The sequence below is a fragment of the Cydia splendana genome, chromosome 14, assembly GCF_910591565.1.
Source record: "Cydia splendana chromosome 14, ilCydSple1.2, whole genome shotgun sequence".
Lineage (NCBI taxonomy): Eukaryota > Metazoa > Arthropoda > Insecta > Lepidoptera > Tortricidae > Cydia > Cydia splendana.
Genome location: NC_085973.1, coordinates 9,391,442 through 9,412,824, shown reverse-complemented (window position 1 = coordinate 9,412,824; position 21,383 = coordinate 9,391,442). Strand labels below are relative to the sequence as shown.

Sequence of the window (21,383 nt, the reverse complement as noted above, 5' to 3'; positions counted from 1 at the left end):
CTTAGAGATCCAATTCACATCTAATAGATATCTTACTCTATCTAATGTAAAAGTGACATATTGGTTGCCCGAATTGTGCTGCAAAAGAGAACTAGTTGATATCTAAACTATAACGTATCTAGAATGGATCTAACTAGTACGTGTCGTCTCTTGTGAATATCTTGAAGTTCGAATACGGCAGTATATGATCTACTAAATGTATAAGAAATCCAGTTGTCAAGCAGAACGAACTGCAGTACGGAACAATAAATAACCACCCGGAAGTAAAATATAGACAACAATTAATTTCATTCAAGACATCGCGCTGAAACGGTAGAGACACGCAACTGTAGCGCTACCAAGGACACCCGAATATTTTGTGTTGTTACAATCTTAACTAACATTCGGACACCTTAAACCATATGAGATATGAGTGAGGATTAAAATATTTTCTTTTATCACTACGCCCCGCTCACTTTGACCGGAATTAAATGGTCACAACGCTTGGTTTCACAGTAATTCTAGTCCGCAGACTGATTCAATGTCCCCACCGAGACTTTATACAGGACTTCTTCAAACAGGTAATAATTGTGTATGAATTTACAGATAAAACATCTAAAATCCTTAAAACAATGGCTGTAACGGATCAGCAACAAGCACGACATAATTTGCCGCCAAATTGATATACAATATTGTATGTGACTATAGATTAAATAAAAACTTTATTACAATAAACTTAATTCATATTTAAACAACGAATTTTGTTTTATTAAATCTTATTTCCAGCACACAAAATTTACAAACTGTTTCACGATCGAGTTGTGGTAGTAACGCACCAAGTTTTTAAGAACTTTCCTGGCGAACAAAACAATTTGAATGTCAATGTGGATAAAGTTTTTTTAGAACGTACAAAAACGTTGTTTGAAAAGGAGCTAGCGAGCCGCTTGATGAGATATGAAAGTCGCCTATGGATATTAGCCACCGCAGAAAGCTACTTATGCGATGCCGACCATGGACAAGCCTAAATACTGGCTTTTAGAAAGAAACACCATTTCGCCAAAGGAAATACATCGCTACAAATCCGAACACACTAGCAAACACACATCGGACCAACCGTACAGCAACGAACCTCTGTGTACCATCAGTTTGGCACTGACATAAAGGCTATCGAGAACCTAACTTACTTTCTATGCATCTCGCTCGTACTCGCATATTAGTGAGAGCGAGATGTATAGAAAGTAAATTACGAAGACGTTAGCATAAATATCAGTTTTGACACTGTCAGTGACTCATGGTATGGGTACTGGTCTGTTTGCAGTCCTCCCTTTGATCTGACAGGTTATCAGATTAACCCGAAGGCCATGAAAACACGTTCACGATGGCAGTCTCCACCGTCATACGTGAATTCAAAACAAATGCGTTCAAAATTTTAGCATTTAGCGAGTTAGTTTTTTTTAGCAACGAACGCTTTACGGTGTCAAATCACACTGCGCGATCAATTTTCACCACATTATTTACAACGCCGTAGAGAACTGTCAAAGTGCGGCATTCTGCACGTTCACAATGGCCAACTCAGAGTTGCAAGTGCAGTTGGAGATTTATGCAAGTTCACAAGTTTGCTGTAGGGTCACCAAATTATTCTTACGCCTTTGAAATATTGAAAAAATGGCAAGTTTGGTAAAGACTAGTATTAATTATTAATGTGCAATGCGCTCAATTGTCAAGCTAGCTGAACAACTAACTGCTAACCTGCTTAACCGTTTTGGACACATAATCGTCAAACTTGTGTGGGAAACATAAAGGAAGAAGGTTACTTTATTTACGTTGGCAAACCACATTACGGCCTATCAAACTCGGAGTAATTAACAATGGAGCCGCTATTAACAGGCGTTCCCCTCTGTCGAAAATAGGCGGCCAATGGTCAACCACATGTCAACCATATGTATGGACTGACGTTTATCTGACATGACGTACCTATACATTTGATGTGCCCCTCCCCCGCAAAAAACGGCAGACTATTTTGTACCGAAAATTTTAGACATGGCGTCTCCGTTGGTTATATCCTCTAAGCTATCAAAGGCCAACCAAGAGTTAAGCAAATTAAAAATGTTTAGAAACGTCAAATACCTTGATCTGATGAGGATTTATTACTTAATTTTGAGTTGTCGTGTAGGCAAAACGTGTAACCATGTCACTTGGCAAAATTTTAAACAAACAATACATTAAGACAAGTGTCCGTTTGATCGAAATAAATGGTAACCCTACCAACAAAATGTAAGCGGGGCGAATAGATTTCTGTTCCAGCGGTTTTAAATAGCTATTCAACGACTTGACCACTTTAAACTATATACGACAGTTTGTGAACTACTATATCCTGAGTTTCACAACGCAATTAATGGAATTAATCGAGGTGTGAAAGTCCGCAAAAGGAAAACTGTCGAAAGAAAGAAAAATGGATATCGTATAAAAAAAATCTTACACTGCATAATACTTGCTTCCGGTTTGCTATGATTGTTGTAATTTTTAAGTATATAAATATTAATTTTAATTTATTCACATAGTTAAATTATTGAGTTTAGTTTACATGGTTTATATGTTTACTAAAATCTAATTTACTGTTTAAATTACATTCGACTTTTCAACACGAGTATTTTGAAGGTTGATACCATTCCCGAATAATTTTATGTATAATTTTAGTCCGGCTTCGGCCAGACTTTTTACAAGCCTGCACGAGGACCCCCAGCCCTCCCAACCCTTCCAGAGAAACTCAGAATTTTTGTCATGGAAATGACGAGATTATTCGCGTTTTAAAATAAACTGATTAAGGACAAACAAAGGCGCGCATCTTTGAGAAAAGTTTAATTGTGTTAGGGGAGTCTCCCGGTCGGTGCACTAGATATACGCGAGCAACTGGTATTAATCCATAAATAAGCATTACGATTTTTTTTACAGCACTAACGTGAATTTAAATTCTTAGAAGCTCATAATACAACGTTGTTCATAAATATATGTCCATTCTACATGCCGTTGATCGTCATAATCATAATAATCATTTATTTGCACATAAAAAGGGTATTAAGTGCATAGTTGTCATAAAAGTTACATGTCCTAGCATCGTTTGTCCCTTGCCGTCATTTTAAAATTTTTGTTCGAAAGAGAAAAAATAGGAAAGGGTTGGTAAGTTTTATTAATAAGGGGGTTAATAATATCTGTCCTTTGCCTGTACTCAAGCTGTGCTTGATTGCTCACGCTTCAATAGTTGTAAGCGTATATTAAACCTTTATACAAATTATACACCAAATTCAAGCCCACCCACGTGTCTTTCGACCAAAATCAGGGATTTTGAAATACTATTCGAACAAAACTTCCGTGAGACACAGGGCTTATACTATTCGAACGTTTGTTATGTCGTCTTGGAAGTCATTCAAACGGATCCGTAATGGTGATTGAAGAATTTAACTTCTGGGTTGTCTGCGGGAGATAAGACAGACTTTGACGGATGCTCAGTCGGGGCGCAGACACTTGATCCTGTACCTGAACGAGCAGTATGATCATCATCATTTAGCCTATGCCTTGTAGTCGTTAAACAATAACCCCGTGTTTTACGGGTTTAATTAAAGAAAAACCTTACTTAATAGAGCTTTACAACGTTTGAAACACGTCAAGATGCCGTCTCACGTCTTGGCTGAGCATTGTCAGTCAGTAAGTATTCAGGTAACGAAACTGTCTTAAATATATAAAGAAGATCATGTACATAAAATTAAAAATCTTTATTTTCAGTTAACTAGTAGTTCATAGATATAATCCTTAAAAATTAACATGCATAATTATTATAAAGTCTAACCTAACGACATTTTAACCGCATCGTGGTTCCGTTGAGTCGTTTGCTCTTGAGTCGGATTCGGTAGTTTGCCCCAAAGTCGCAAAATTGCAAATAGTACAAATCACACTTGGCATTCCAACATATATAAATCCGTACCGTACCTGCAGTTTATTTTTGATGAATCGTTAAGATCAGGGTCAACAAAGTGTAGTTCGAACACCTCATAACTATACCCGTGTGAACTGTCTTGGAATTTTCTATATTTCATTCGCTCCATCTCCAGAGTTAATTCAATTTGTGAGCCATAGATTTCCAGCCGAGATAACTCCCACTAAGCTGTTCATTTAGTTTTGGATGGAGTCGTTTAGCGAAGCGATAAAACTGTCTGAGGCTGGAGCTAAGGCGAAGACTGCGTGATTCAATCACACTTACCTACAGTCTACACTAACGTCCGTTAGATTTTATGTATTTTAAGTAAATTAGAAAACCAACTTCGCGAACCTAATTATGATTAGAAGGCATATTTTAATTATAATAAGCGGTAAAAAAACTTGATTTTGTTATGGATATATGGATCGGCAATAATTCACATTTCTTCAATTCTCCAGAAACGTCAATTTTGACACTAACAGATTATAACCTGTTATTATAAACAGAATACGCCTCTAGAATTTTTGTGGGTTTCGTAGCTCTTTAGTTTATTAGATGAAGGCTGAGTTACGAAGTGCTACGTCGTAGCCAACTGTAGCATAGTTTTCTCGGTAAGTTTGTAGCGAAAATGCTTCGTAGAGGCATTACGATAGGGCAACCCACCAATATTGATGAAAATGATGAGGGCAGAGAACGACCGGTCATTGTGAAGATCTTTGGGAATGCTTATGATCAGATTATTTATGATAACTACGATATCGGAGTCTGACTTGCAGAAGATGGCAACGACCATATCTCAAAATAAATATAACACCGCGGCGGAAAAAAGGGTGCAATAAAATAAATACCTACCTAATTTATACTCTTTATCTTTAGGTATTTAAATAAAAGTACCTAAACAAAATCTACCCTCAAATGGCTCCTTAAGCCAGTTGGGAGTAGATGAAAACATTACATGATCAAATAATGTAGGTTAAAGTCAGGTCATTTAGTGACTGATCCAGGCGCTTTTGTATTTGGTTGGTTAACCAATAAATGTTATACTACCCGAAAATTTACAAATTATTTGTTTACGTTTATTTAAATACCTAAAGATACAGAGTATAGCATGGATATTACTTCGCTTTCACCAACCAACATTATGAAGATTGCAAGAGCTTGAAGAAATGATTGCTGTATAAAATATTTATCATTCGTAGATAACTAAGCCACCGGCTGCGGACAAACCCCAAAACAAAGCTAGCCTATTAATGTACATTTTAATTAGGTACAGCTTAGAACAACATTATCAGTGAATAGGGTTCCCCCAAATATGTCGACGCGGAATCGGCAAAATCCGATAGGATAAAGCTACATATATGTCCACGCAATAAGAGCGATAAAGCCGTCGTTCGGCTCTGCTCGCATCGGCCGGCGCCTGCCGACGCGTCGACGGCTTTTTCGCTCTTATCGCGCGGACATAAAGCTTTTTCCTACCGGCTTATGCCGAATGTGTGTCGATATATCTGGGGAGACCCTTACCAACACACAGTAAATGAAATCTAATCGTGTCCACTAGGTGCTCTACTTAGTTCGGTCGCGATTATTTCACGAATATGATCATCATCTTATGGCGTCGATTTCTTTGGCTGGGTCTACGCTAGACGATCCCAGCACGAGCAGAGCACGAGCCAAGCACAAATTCGGTGTCGGTCCACACTACACGAATTTGTGCTCCGTTCAGGCGGCATCTTTTGATATATTGAGGAAAGAGGTGCAACTAGCGCCACTTAGTAACAAACAAACGTTTAATTTACGACATACTCATAAGACTGCTTAAACATATCACATCTCAAGAAGCATGTGCAGATCTATAAAATTGTGGTACCGATTGGATTTCGATGTATTAACGCTGTACCGTATTCATCATATTTAATTACACAAACGGGTCTACCGCGATATAATTTCATTGTTTTTACCTTTAATTCCGACGTTTCAGCTGAGTTGCACCAGCTGTGGTCACGGAAAGACTGACGTCCCAACAAATGTCAACAGAGATATTAATAAAACACCACTAAACTACCCGAAATTAGTTTATAAAAATGTTCGGGGTAGACAAAGAAATTGCAGCTACCCGTTAAAGTTTAATGTTTATTGTCCAAACACGACACGCAACACTCACAGTATCCGTACACTGGTCCGAACATATATCCGCTGGTTTCAACATTTGAATCACTGGTCCCCAAGTAGACGATAATTTGTGTAATTAAATATGTGTACAAAACGCGAGAGTTTAAAGTGTCGTATTCATCATATCAATAATATGCGTAGCTCAAGACATTAGCGTTTCTTAGCTTTAATTTGATAAAACAGGGCTAGCACTTTTTTGTGTACAAGTAGCCGCGCTACTGTAAGCTATGACAGTGCAAGTGTTATAAACCGCGGCGCCATCACGCGTAAAGGGCCAATAATTAGCTCGGAGCCATGGGCCTTCTGCCAATACCGTGAGTAGGTACAGTCAACGTCAAAGATATGTTCACACTTTTGCACCTTAATTCTTTGTAATAAACTGAAAATTGTAAACATGTCTGACGTCGACTGTACAGCGTTTTTCGGGCCCACAGTCCGCGCTGGTATATGTTAGACTATGCAGGTGTAATAAACCGCGGCCCCATCACGCGTAACGGCCCCGTAATTAGCTCGCAGATACGTGCCTTCTGCCAACATTGTTGGTCGATCGAAGATGCTATCTCCCACATACCGGTAAACAGAACAAATAACGTAGGTATCTATTTTTGAGATTATCACGTTTACATTGACCCCTTTTAATGAATCCCAAAAAGAGTAGTCAATAATTTTTCAATCACATTTTTTATTGTTTTATTGATTTTAGTGGTTTACGTTAAATATGGCGTCTGTCATCCCATGTAAAACTGCCGCAAAATTTAACGAGCTATACGATAACGTTGACAGACGGATTGGTCCATCTGGTCGCTTACAAAACTTAAAACAGAAGTTACCAATTAAAATTAACTTCATTATGTATTTTACAACCACTTAATTAACATTTACATTAACAAAAAATCCTTAATAAACCTCGTAAAAGCATCCAAAACCCAACTTCCAACTAGCAACGAACGTCGCATACGTAAGACAAAGCACAACTATTTTCATTTCATTTTCATACAACAGCAACAATCTGCATAATTTATATCCCCGCTCGGAGGAAACGTTTACGTTGATATGAGTTTAGCTTTATTGTCTATTAGCCCTGACGCAGAAAAAAATATCCTCAATTTTTTTCAGGGTATGAAAAACGTTGGCAAACAAGCATACGGCTCGCCTTATGGTAAACGGTCTCCAAAGTCTATGGACGCCCGTTACGGTGATGATGTTCTAGCGCAAATGTGTATATCTGCTTGTCTGGCAAGTCTAGCAAGTTTTGTGTTTAAAGAAAATTTACTGATTTTAAAAGAAACGCATAACTATTAGAAATATGCGCAATTAGGCTTGGTCTAAGTATAGTCCCCATCCCCACGCTAGCCTAATGCGGATTGGGGACTTCACATACACCTTTGAATTTCTTCGCAGATGTATGCAGGTATCCTCAGCACGATGTTTCCTTCACCAAAAAGCTAGTAGTAAATATCAAATGATAATTCGTACATAAGTTCCGAAAAACTCATACCATGCAGTCACTACTCGTCATACTTGTCCAGGATACAATAGAAAATTTAGCTTATGCATTACTACTATAGGTAGCACTAGAGTAAGACGTTATTTAATTACTAAAAAGATTTATATTTGTTCTAACAACAGGTAGCAGCTAAAAGCGGAAAACAGTCTAATTATATTCTATTCACAAATAAAATTAATTAGTTACCCAGAAAAAAGATAACAGGAAAGAATTTAAAACAGTCATATTTCCCCGGAATTCGTTCTGATAAGATAAGCAATCTTAAAACGCTTTAATTAAGGACATAACAGATGGCGCGCTGGATACACGAGAATCGTAAAATAAAATAAAACCCGGAAAAAAATAATCGTAAAATCCGGAAGACAAATTAAATTTTTATTTTTTCTGGGACATATAATGCTATGTATTTTAATAAAACCGAATTACTTAGGGCGGCCGTAAAATTTGAGCTCCGAATTAACGGGGACAGTCGTTCCGGATTTACGGGCATCCGGTTGGAGTAATTCTATCCGTTCTTTATACTTGTCCACTTTTAATGTCATTTCATTTCCGGTACGGCGACGTACGTCGTACATATATATATAGGTCTTACGTGATTTTAAAATTTGATATGGGTTAAATCAAAACATAATTATAAGATAAGATATACCTGTGGAGGCTGAGTACAACCGCAACACAAAAGGGTCGGCAGATTTTGAGAGGACTGCAAAGTTTGAGCAAACGTCATTAGGGGTATTTCTCCCTATTAATCACTTTTGAAGGTAAAACATTAAAGGAGCGACTTAAACAAATCAGTTTAATTCAGTTTGATTGGAAATAAGTAGAGTCGGACCAAGCTAAATCTGTCTGGCATTTATAATGGCAAAGTGTTATGTCATCATTAATCTTAATTGCCTTTTAAAATACGACGTATATAATGATACTTGGTCTGTTCTAGTTGGTGCAGAGTTAGCTTAGACGGACTCCTACACTAAAACAGTAACAATACGTTTAGATAAATGGGCATTCCTTTAAAACAACTTGTTATCTTAATAGATAATAAAATTGATTATACTGTCTCCTTTTTGCCCAACATTGATTTGTCCATTCTTCCTGTCTCAGAATTCAATCTAGGTACCATCCTGTCTGCATAGTTTAAAAAACACCGCAAAAAACCTATTCAATACGCCAAGTTTAAAGCAAGAACAACAGGCAAAGTTGGCCAAACTAAACGTATGGGGAAAGTTGAAGGACTCTACGAGAATGATAAACACTTGCGGTGGCGGAGGAAAATAGGGCCTCCTATAAATCAGAAAAACTCTCTCGACACCAAGTCGCGACGCAGTACCGAGATAACGAACAGAGCACGGAAATGTAACGTTTCATTGTATATTTCTACGAAAGAAACGCTTTGGTTCCGCTTTTATTATAGTAAACCCCTAAATGTTGTATACGCTTCCTGAATGGGTCTTCCTGTTGATATGAGGATGTTGACCGCAATGGTAACTCTTATCAAACGGAGTTATTGGTCAAACGAGAGCCTATAGAAAATAACGCCCAAGTGCGAGTCGGACTCGCGCACGAAGAGTTCCGTACCATTACGCAACAAACGGCAAAAAATCACGTTTGTTGTATGGGAGCCCCACTTAAATATTTATTTTGTTCTGTTTTTAGTATTTGTTGTTATAGCGGCAACAGAAATACATCATGTGTGAAAATTTCAACTGCCTAGCTATCACGGTTCATGAGAGGCCTGGTGACAGACAGACAGACGGACAGTGAAGTCTTAGTAAGCTTTTAAAGCTGTCGCTAGCGTAATCGTAAGTGTCAACTCATGGTAGTCGTGCAGAACCTTTGCTCTATTATATCACATCACTACACCAAATATATGACTTTCTCATCTACTGTTTACTGTGAATGAATGTATGAAGTTTCCGGCTAAACGTAACAGGAAAAGTAATAATTGTTGCCATTCCGGCGTGAGAAGAGAGCGGTAATAAACTGATTTAACGTCGGCTTGTTACGACCGCCGTATCACGCTAACTGGATGCTAAGGGCTGTCAATTACAAACTTAAAACATATGAGGCATTATGAGGCACATTAGGGATCGTCCAGAAATCATGTGATCGTATAGAGGGGGTAAGAAAAATACCACGATGGAGGAGGGGGGGTCAGAGCAGATATCACGAGTAATTATTTTTTCAAAGCGGGAAAGCCAAAAACGACAATATGACTCAAAAATTTAATCAGATCAAATAATCTACTCTATTTTATATGCGTATTTTACCCAATAAAAAAACATTAATGGCAACAACTTAAAAACATTAATAATAAAAGCTCGCATCGGCGCCACATGGCCTTGATTGCTTAGCGTCTAAGGGTATCCATCATAATTACCACGTGATCTTGTGGCAGTTTGCATTAAAATCACCAAATATCACCAAGGGGGAGGGGGGTAAAAATAGGCCAAATATGATTACATGATTTCTGGACGACCCCTTATGATGCCTAAAGATATCTGCATACAATCGTCGACACAGCAAAATCAGCATCAAATGCAATGACATAAGGCCTACATCAGTCTACACCAACAGTCACTTAAGTGTGTTGCTGTTAGTCCCTAAATCGAGGCATCACGTAACTCAATTCAAATTCGAGGCAACTATTCGCAACGCAGGCGTAGGGCAAATTGCAGGCGTAAATCTCACATCCAAGTCCGTCTGCGTTACTCACGAGTGGACCGAGCGCCACGGAACGAAGATTTCGACGGAGGTGTCGAGAAAGCAGTGACAGCAAGATGGCCATGTTTGTTCGGCAAGACGGAGTTATCCGCATGTTCTCATATCGATACAATGGTCGACACAGGAAAATATTATTGCAATCACATAAGGTCTACAGACTCTACACCAACAGTTACTTAAGTGTGTTGATGTTAGTCCCTAAATCGAGGCACCACGTAACTCAATTCAATTTCGAGGCAACTATTCTCAACGCAGGCGCACTAGCAAATTGCAGGCGTAAATCTTACATCCAAGTCCGTCTGCGTTACTCACGAGTGGACCGAGCGCCACGGAACGAAGATTTCGACGGAGGTAACGAAAAAGCAGTGACAGCAAGATGGCCATGTTTTTATATTAAAGGAAAAAATGGAAAAATTACGCTACCGGCAGGACTTGAACCCGCAACCTCCGCAATCCGTGCATTAGCTCTGCCAATTGAGCTACGGAAGCCTACCAGAATCTTGCGAATCTTTCCATTCCTTCCCTTATGTATACGCCTTTGGGGTGGCGTATAGCGAAATCTACCGAAAGACGATTACATCTTTTTAACGGCACCGGAGTCTCAAGATGCATTGAGAATTCACAAGTAACAATGTGCCAACCCTCCTGGTAATCTTCTTGATACAGCCGAATTTGATCAGTTTAATAGATTTTAAACGCTATAATCGACAAATTTTCCTTGTTTTTGAAAATACCGGGATCCCGGTATTGCATTAAAAAATACCGGTATTGAAAAATGCGTTTAAACAGACGGGATCCCGGTATTTCGGGATCCCGGGATCCCGGTATTGGAAGCCCTAGTTACCTATTAGTTTTTGGAACATGGTCAACTTGAGCGATAAGTGTTTTGTTCCGTTTAAGTTTAACCTATTTATTTAGGTAAGCACTTGAACAAAAACACTGAGGTCATTCCTTTCCTAACAATTCACCTCCATCCGTTCTTTACCCGCTGGCAAGCAGACGATAACCGCAAGGCGCGCACAAACGGCCATACTTAAAATAATTTAAGTCTTCCGCGAAACTTAAGCCATAAACCGGCAGACAGAGCGGGACATTTTTCATGGCGTAAACAATTATACGTCCGGTCTTCTAATTGCCTGAGGAAATGGCTTTGGAAAGAGCATAAAGGGGAAATTGTTTTGTCTAGGATCACTTAATTATTATTTTTTATTTATTTATTGAAGTTGGAGATATAAAAACAATTTTATATTTAAACAATTCGCGATCGGCATGAAATTTCTTTAAGTATACCGATGTATGTACTACAAACTTCTGGTTATCAGTTTCAGTACCCTGTCCTCTCAGCATATATCTATCTATACGAATATATTTATATGTAGTAATTTGCATATTACAATAAATAAAAGGAACTCTTGAGGACATCTCGTAACTTATCTTTCACAAAATAAATTATTCTGATTCTGATATTTTTCATGGATAATTAAGTAATACAATAACGTTATTTGTTCTCTAGTAGTAACGTTTGATTGATTTAGTCTGTAAGTCTTGGTTAGAGCTTAGTAAACCCAAATATTCTTTACAATTATTAGCATTATCTAAATAAGTAAAAGTTTTTATGTTAATACAAGCAAATTGGTCACCAAGCTGTCCAAAACATATTGCTCAACACGCCTGTCAAGATATAACGCATGACGAACATCTCACACGACTTAACACATGTCAGTGGCATGGTAATCCAAAAGCTTACATTCGTTGTCGATTCCGTACCAATTAAACTCGTGTTGACATGTTAAGATGCTCACTTCAAAAGCTAGTTGCATTTTGGAGAAATGTAATGTGTCAATGTAAGATATATGTAGATTAGATACTCACATATGCGACAGGCAGCGGTTGATCTGTAACAAAATTATTATAATCAATATTTTTCATTGCAATATGTTATGTTCTAAAGGGTTATTAATCGCGGACAGGGACATAAGTATTTTAAAGTTACAAAATGCTTAATATTGTAAGAACGATGTAAGCTGAATTCTTAACCTTCGTAAAATCCTACGGCGCCCAGGTATAATATACAAAATTCAAAAAAATATTCTGTAAGTAGACTTGGGTTCACTAGTCAATACAATTAAGGTTATAACAAAATAAATGTTAATAGCAACCTGCAGCAAGCTATAGATATGGAACTCGCAATTGCTAAAAACAAATAGACTAACCATTCCTTTCATTTGAAGTTGAACAAATTGAAACAAACAGCTTTAATAAAGCGAGCCTACGACGGGACTGCACTCCGGCATTAGTCAAAATTACACAACTCTGGCTATCGCTCCCCGGGCAGGAATTGACTAACTTCAAGGATACGGGGCACTCCTTTAGACGATGTCACAAGGTATAGGTGACATACCTTCCTGAATAAGTTAAGAGAGAGTTATGTTTTACGAGTTTTCCTTTAGTCTGCCAAGGCCATGGGCCACGCCCTGTTCTTCTAAGAGCTTGACATACTTACTCAAGGGCTTTAAGGATGCGGGAACTTTTAGGCAATGTTGCAAGAACAATGTGACATGTTTTTACTCATTAGCGAAGATATGGTAATATTTTCGAACATGTCTACGCGCCCTGCAGTCGGATTTCTCATCTAATCCGTGGTGTCATACTTACTCCCCTGGCGCATGAACCCAGTCTGTTCGTATTATTTAAAAAACACGAGTGCGAACTTCTATATTAGAAAGATCGTTTATCTGATTTAAACTTTCACGATTTTTACACATTATTAAATTGTAAATATGATATAACGTATTTCAATGCTTGCGGTAGTCGCTCCTAGCCCGGTTTTTCACTAGTCGCAAGCTACCATATGGTTTTCTTTTTAACCTTTTAACCGCCGTAGACTGATGTATAAGGCAAAATTCGTACCGCCGGCGACACGAGCACGCTCGATGAAAAATTCTATGGCGGTTAAAAGGTTAAATTACTATACCTTTTTAAACCTTCTTATGTGCCGAAGTTCTTGTTAACATTGAAAACGCCGAAAGCTTAGTCCTTCGACATCACGAAACCTTGCCCAAAACAAGTAACCCTGTGACCCTCTTCGCTAACCTAAACAATATTTTAATTATTTCCGACTATTATTGGCGAAGTTAGTCCAAAATTATAATTATTAAGTTGGAGAACACGAGCTTTCGGCAAAGGAGTTCATAATGAGGGGTACACTAATGACAAAGTTAAGAGTGACCTCGGAAACGATTACATGTATCTAGGCCATCTAGGGTTACATTACTGTAAATGACTAAACCCCTTGACAGTGTTTGACCCTTATGATATTAAGAGGAAATGGGCGGATACAAGAAATAAATCTAGTCAACATAATCAACTTGTCGTGAAAACATTTGATTTCGGTAGCAATTTTTTTCGTTAACGCATCTCCTAAAATATGATACTGGTGTCCACTAAAGGCTTACAGAAAAAAAATTACATGTACTATGAGTTGTAAAGACTTTAGTATTGTAATGGATCTCGGATTTCTCGGAATAACGTATAAAAATGGCGACAACGAAGATCTGGAAAAAGGGTGCGGATAGCCAGCCGACTATAAAATTATGTAAATTGTTTATTTAACAAATCGAAGCTTATTTAGGGCACATAGCATAAGGCCAGTAAAAACCGATGGCTCATTAGGCGCTTCAAATATTATGACGTTAATAAAATGATATGCCGTATCTTTTTTATGCCATTTATTACCATAAATATTACGGAAACAAGAAATATCAAGTAGAAAAACAATGATTATATTTATGTAATCATATATTATATCGTTTGAATACACAGGTACTTCTTTAAAGCGTTTCCAATGCCTACTCCACATTTACGACACAAGTACGAGTTGGGGGCACAATTTAAATTGTATATTAGGCTTCTTGTTCCCAAACTTCGGCGAAGGGATGCGGAGAAAAATAAAAACTTTTCAAGGGATCACATTGCATTTAAGGGAATTGCGTGCAAATCGGAAAAGTGGCGCCGATATCGTCATATGGAATACATAAATCGTGTAAAGAGGATCCAGGGATCGGTTATGTGACCTACTTTATTCTACATTTTAACTATGTATGTACCTACTGTAGGTTTGTATGGCTAGAAGAGTACTGCTACTATGTACGACGTAGGTACTTATGGCTTAAACGCGCTACAAGCCTCGATTATCTAAATATTAATCGTTTCTCTTAATCTGTCATTTTGTATTCTGTATTGGTAAGAAAGGGATAAAACATAAATTAACTAATTGAGGATAGTAAAAACTTACGAATAAAGGGGTTAGACGTTTACAAAAGAACTAAGTAGCTAGTATTTCTTGGGTCCGTAAATTTTGGCCGAGTTGGTCTGTTGCCAAAATAGATAGCAAAACATCCTCAACAATTTCACTGCGTAATAATGTTTCTTATGTACTTAGGTATCGAAGAACAAGTTGCTGCCTGGTACTAGGCATATCTTAAAAGTTATTATACTTACTACTTAAAAGTATCTTTGCATGCGATAAAAAGAAACATGTTTTAGAAACTTTCAGTATCACCGTTATACTTTATTTCTATATTTAGTTACAACCGAAATCACACGCACCTACAACTTCTAAAGGCCTCAAAAACAACACGTAAACCTTCATTAGAACAATTCCGCTATTTGCAATTGTGTCAACGTTCATTTTATCCCTAAAACTAGTCCTGAGCCCGTAGGCGTTCAGGCTTGTAGTTGATTCTACTTTTCAAAGCCAGAACGACGAATGTACAATGGGAAAGCCAAGATTAGTTGGACTTTTTAATACGGGTAACGCCAAACGTTGATTTGCCTTCACTTGGGTGGAACGGAGTGTCAACACGAACGAGAGCGCTCGCTACCCTTTCCGAAGTCGCTAGACTGTCTAAATTGGAAGAAATGGTGAAACATTGCTCCAGAAATACACGACAGCAAATATTTATGGTAACAGATTAGGAAACGCGGGAAATATGTACCTAAACATGCTGGAGATTTTAGCCTTGAAAGTGGGTAATAAATTGAAGTTACGAATTATGCCATGCCAATGCCATGAATGGCATGAATATATCGACAGCAAGCAGCCCCTTTTACATAATTAAAAACAGCAAATCAGTTGTATAACTTGTATACAGTTAAAAACGTGTATAACTTTTTACGTAGATTTTTTCTTCTTCTTATAGGTACATAATGTTATTTTACTCTTAGTATTTCTCTATTTATCCACCCTTTTCCCACGCTGCCAGGGAACAAAAACTAAACTTTGCTCTATGTTGTCAACTTAAAGCTTTAAAACAGCATTTATAGAACACCAACCAACTTCAACATCAAGTAAAACAATGATAAATAACGTTGGATGGCGCTACCTAATAAGGACAAGAAGCAAAATCATGATAAACCCAATGACACTAACCCAATTTATAATTTCTCTGTTAGCTAGCAAAAACCTGTAGATAAATGCGGTCTGATAACTTAGACCCATTTTCAGCCCTTTTCGGGCAAAAATTTCAAATTACTAAAGCACTCTCAAGACGATCCGGTGATGACAGGCCCGGATATGACGTCAAACCGGCCGAGAGCACTCCAAGTGTATTCCAAATGCTTACCAAAATCATAATAGGTAAAGTTAGTTTAATATCTCAAAATTTTGCTAATAATAAAGAAAGAAGGAGTAAGAAAGGTCATTTGTGGGATTCTGCGCTAAAGACTCCTTTCTTTTGTCGTCAACAAGTTTAATGCAAATCTTAATAGTAACCAAAAAATGCCAATTTATAAAAAAAAGCTTTAACAAAGAACTCTAAGAAACCTAAAGATAAGCGCTCCCTCCAATGACTCGCATGCAAGACAAAGAAGAATCATATATATAAAATTGAAAAACCAGAACGGGATAAAAAACGAGGGAAGAAGCGAGATGGCGCCTTACAAATTTCTAAAAAAATTTTGACACATTTCTCAAATACGACGCACGTATGATAAGAAAAAACTGTTCCAATCTATTATCTAAATATGACAATAGAACTAGAGCATAAAAACTATCGATTTCGATGCGTATTTAATTTATAATATGGAAAAGAAATTTCATAACAATCTTTATTTTATGACGATCGGCCATCTCTCGGCAACTCTCGGTTGTTTTCGTTTCTACAGACTAGACCAAATTATTCGTAAGTTAAAATAACCTAAATTATGTTTGTCATGTTGGTATACAGTTATTTCGGCGTTTTTTTACACGAAGTAAAATAAAAAGTGCTGTCAACCTCAACCTTAGTCTATTAGCCCATACGAGAGACTTATGCCATATATGACTTATCAATCAAATGAATATTTTCATATTATTTATAATTTGTATTTTGTTGTTTATTTTTTTTTGAGTTATATTATTCAGATTGACTTTCACGGCTTCGGCAAACATTGCCATGCCGGGGAACGGGCTGCTGAGATGGGCCAGAAATACAAAGTGGATAAGTTATAATGTAGGTAGATAAAGTGCATGTTCAGATATTTTTGAGCGACCTGATGAAAATAAGCAAATTTATGTACAGTCAGCAGTCAGCCAAATATCGTAATATAACTTTGTTGCTATAGAAATAAGGATGTGTTTCGATATAGTGGCGAAATATTGCGAGACCAAAGCGGCAGCTTCAGTGGCTCGGACATTTAGAGATAATGGGAGAGGACCGTGCCGTGAAGAGAGCGTACTTGGGACAACAAAATGGGAGACGCCCGAGTGGACGTCCTAGGTACCGCTGAAACGACGTAGTTGCTCAAGACCTGCTCAAACTCGGCCATGGCGATTGGCGAGAGCTATTGCAAGACCGTGAAACATGGCGTGATCTGGTGTCGGAGGCCAGGACTCACTTTGGGTCGTTGCATCACCGTAGCCGTAGTAAGTACCTAATGTTAATATCCATAAAGGGAAATGGGGACTACCTACGTTTGTATGAAAAGGCGATTTATGGGCGGTGGTCGTCCATATTTGTCTTAAGGCGGAAATTAATCTAATAAATGTTTTTGCAACTAGGCTTATAAAAATAAATAATATTTTATTGTTGAAACAAGTTTTAAATAAATACCTACGTAGGGGGCTATTCATAAATTACGTCATTTCAAATTAGGGGGGGGGGTGGGGTGTGGTCTGGACATCGGATGATGGTAGCATGACGTAGGAGGAAACGGTCATTCGAAGCATGACTTTTGGATGATTTTAGGGGAGGGGGGGTCAAAAATTGCGAATTAAGTTATCCAAATAACGGCTACAAATAAGAAATCCCTATCACAGTTATAAACCCTGGCAGGGTTGAATACATAATAATATCGGTATTTATTTAACTAAACTTAAGACAAACTCTTTATTTCATTTACGCGAGCGGAGCTGCGGGCCCGTCTAGTAGAAGAATAAGAATAAAGATCATTTAATTCAGCAAAGGTTACAGATATACCAGGGGTCTCCGCACTAGGCAATGCCTGTATCGCGGGGAACCAAATTACAATTAAATATCAGAGCCGTTACAATTAAGCCTAACATTTAGTAAGAAACTACTTACGTCTAGTACTATCTAAACTACAAACTAAGGCTAACCCTAGCCACAATATTGAAACTAAATCAGGTTTTAGTTTCAATATTTCACAGGTCAAATATGGCTTCTGTCTCGGCATAATTTTGTGAGTGCAGCAGTACAGTATGTAAAGCAGTTTTTTCGCTTCCATTTGACTATTCGATATTCATCACAACCGTGCGTAATTGAGGTTTCCCTGGACTACTCGAGCCATCAACTCGTATGCGCTTAGGTATCAATTGGAATCGCACCCTTGCCCTAAACGTCGAAGGCCCTTAAACGCCCCACGGGTCCCTAATGGTCGGGCACTACATTATAGTAACCTTTTCGAGGAAAGTTAATGGTGCTCCGTTAGGGACATAAGGTTAGCATGGATTGGAAAATGATAATTAAGATATTCAAAGGGTAGAACAACGAGAATACATAATAATGATTATAAATTGAACAATCACTGGCCGAGGAATGAGGGATTTCCGGTCAAGTGGTTATCGTTTTACGATTTGGTTGTTGACTTGATTGCTGCATAATAAACAGTACAAGGACAAGTCAGTACAATCCGACGAATATAAGTATTTCAGAGTGTAGAGTCTGTGCGGAAAGAGAAGAGTCGTGAAATGTATGGGGTCCATACATTCTACGATTCATCTCTTTCCGCACAGACTCTACTCGTATTGGTGCCAACGGAATAAAGCAGAACAACACTGACAAAAATATGACGTCCGGCTGGACCATATAGTTTACCAACTTGATCGTACAGATGTAGTGCATAATTTATTTCCATCGTATTTTCTCGGAAACGTTCGTATTTGTCATGCTAGTTCAGTAAATGTCAGTCCTTTTTGTACCGAGATTGACTGAAATAGCAAGACACGTTCGTAAGTTTCCGTGAAAATACGATGGATAATAATTATGCAATCTGTAATATCTGTATCAGCTTGTTGATTATTTATGGTCGAACTCGCCCTTGGAGCAAGAATTGTTCAGTATGGCAAACGACAGAGCAATGTGTATTCTTCAAGAAAGGCTCAAAGAAAACTGTGTCGACCTTCTTCCCAGTAATTAATTCAGCACTAAACGGCGTTGTTAGTGGTTTTAATAGCATTTTAAATGTCCACGCTAACGCATCCGACTGAGTAATTTACTCTCGCCCACTCCGGGAAATTAAGGAAGAATTCTATTATGGAGACGTTTTATGGAACTATAAATATCTGATAGAAAACTATTCGAAAAATACTAAAACACCGAACACCCACCGATTTTCCACCTATCGTGTACGTTATGATACAAGCACATATATTATGTTGTTTTAACAGTTTGAAAAAAAAATAAGTTGGTAAATAGTAAATATGTGTACAATTGTCTGAAATGCTCTGCAACACAATAAAAAAATGGCTGTGCCGTAAAACAAATGTATTTTACAGGACATATGGTCCTATTTTCCCACACTATTAGTGCGTAAAATAGCATTTTTCGTGCGTATGTCAAAAGTTAAAAGGGCCATATGTACTTTAAAACGTTGTACGATACACGTGCGAATAGGTAATTCGCAACTCGTGTCGATTTAAAACACTCCCTTCGGTCGTGTTTTAATTTATCGCCACTCGTTTCGAATTTCCTCTTTTCCGCACTTGTATCGTAAATAACTAGTCTTTGTCTAACAACAACAAAGTATGTATTATACAGAAATACACCGTTCTAAATCAAATGTTTTGATAAATATTTCAAACCATTAAGAAGTCCTTTCAGTCTTTAACTAGATTATTACGGTTTCGAAACACCATAAAACAGTATGTAATAATGCTGATATGAATGTCCAAGTAGGTATTAGAACATGAAACTGACCTGCGGGATCGCGCGCGGATCACAGTGCACGTACTACAACAATATCTTAGTGCCCCTCAACCCTTTTGGCAAATCGTGGAATTTTATATCCCCATTTCTCTCCCGTCCGGAGGGTATCCGATAATATTATTTATTTAATACGATCAGGACTACCAACATGAGCCGACCATATTGCTGTTTTGAGTTATCCTGAACGAAAATCTTTGAGAAACAAAAGAGAAGAAAAGAAAATGTTTTAGCATGATTGAGACTAAGTGTGGCTATAAGAATGAACGTTTCTTTGTGAATTTGTATACAGAGCCAATGAAAGAAAGAGACATTTCTAAGATAGCTCGTCTAATCCTAAGTAATATGAATGTGGAATTTATGCTATTTAGGTACAGTGCGCTTTGAAGGCAGCAAACTGAGCGAATAAGATACGAAAAATATTTTTCTTATACCGAATTGCTAAGGTCGTAAAGAATTGTTCGCAGCACTTTCTGAAATGAGATCTCGCCATCTTTTATTTGAATGTTAATTGCAAAATGTAGCAATTTGTTCTATTAACCATACACATCTTTGATAAATTTTATTTTAGACTCATGAGAAATAAAGAAGATTATCGTGTAGATCTCGCTAAATGACGATGTTCAGAATGAGTCTATTACCAAGGGCCCGATTATGAACACCCACCCATTACGAACAAAAGACAACGCTTACGAAGCCTTCTAATACCAGAGACTAATAAACAATGTAACTGAAGGCCTCCAAAAATAATTTCGTTCTTTGTGACTTTTGTTTGCATGCCCATCGCTTAGAACCTTAGAATCACGGAATAAGTAACATGCTACACCTCCCCCGAAAATAAAATTACCTCACCCCGCGGCGGTAGAATTGCTTGATCGAATCTTACAATCTTAAAATGTCGGTAGGTAAATATATTGCGCCATGTATGGGTGCTTGTCAATTTCAGTAAATAATACCTACAATTCTTCGTCAAGTAGTTTTCTTCCCTAACGTTACCTAAATACGTTATAATATGAAATAAAACATACGAAACATGAATAATACGTGGTTGTTTGGGTCTAACGTTTTCTTGTAATATAACTTTTAAACGCGACTGTGTCATCGGCAGTTGTCCTTATTTTTAACTGTCTCCACTAATACCCAGTAGCTCGGACGCGTAATGTCCCCCACTTATATTTTTTGTCATTCGGGCAGCGGGAATGTTACTCATTCTCCGTGAATAGGATCATTCGAGGGCCCTTTCATACAGTCGCAAACATCCAATCTTGACAGTTTTCATCGCTAACGACTTGTATTCATCATCAACGTTAGATTTCTTCTCGAGTTGATTAGATTTTGCTTTCGTACTTATTTCTTTTCTTATAGAATATTCATATAGAATAAAACGACGCGTTTATTTTTATATTACAATAACCAAATCAAGCCACGTTATTTTTCAAATTACGTTTTTAACGTTACTTATAAATGTATATTCAAGTTTTGTAACATCACGGTTATTAAACATTTTAAGGCAGATTTCAGCAAACCCTGTGCTATTATAGTTTTATAAGATGAAAACTACCAGCTCTCCGTGAATCGTTAATCAGGGGACTATTTCAAAACGATGACAATT

General features: G+C 37.6%; 1 protein-coding gene across 1 annotated transcript in view; it reads right to left on the bottom strand.

The window, feature by feature from the left end:
• Positions 1–21,383, bottom strand: part of LOC134796794 (uncharacterized protein CG43867) — a 437,477-nt gene that overhangs the window by 371,949 nt on the left and 44,145 nt on the right. The window contains exon 2 of the mRNA XM_063769015.1: positions 12,222–12,244. The gene's annotated coding sequence lies outside the window, so the exon portion shown is untranslated. The remainder of the gene's footprint in view (positions 1–12,221; positions 12,245–21,383) is intronic.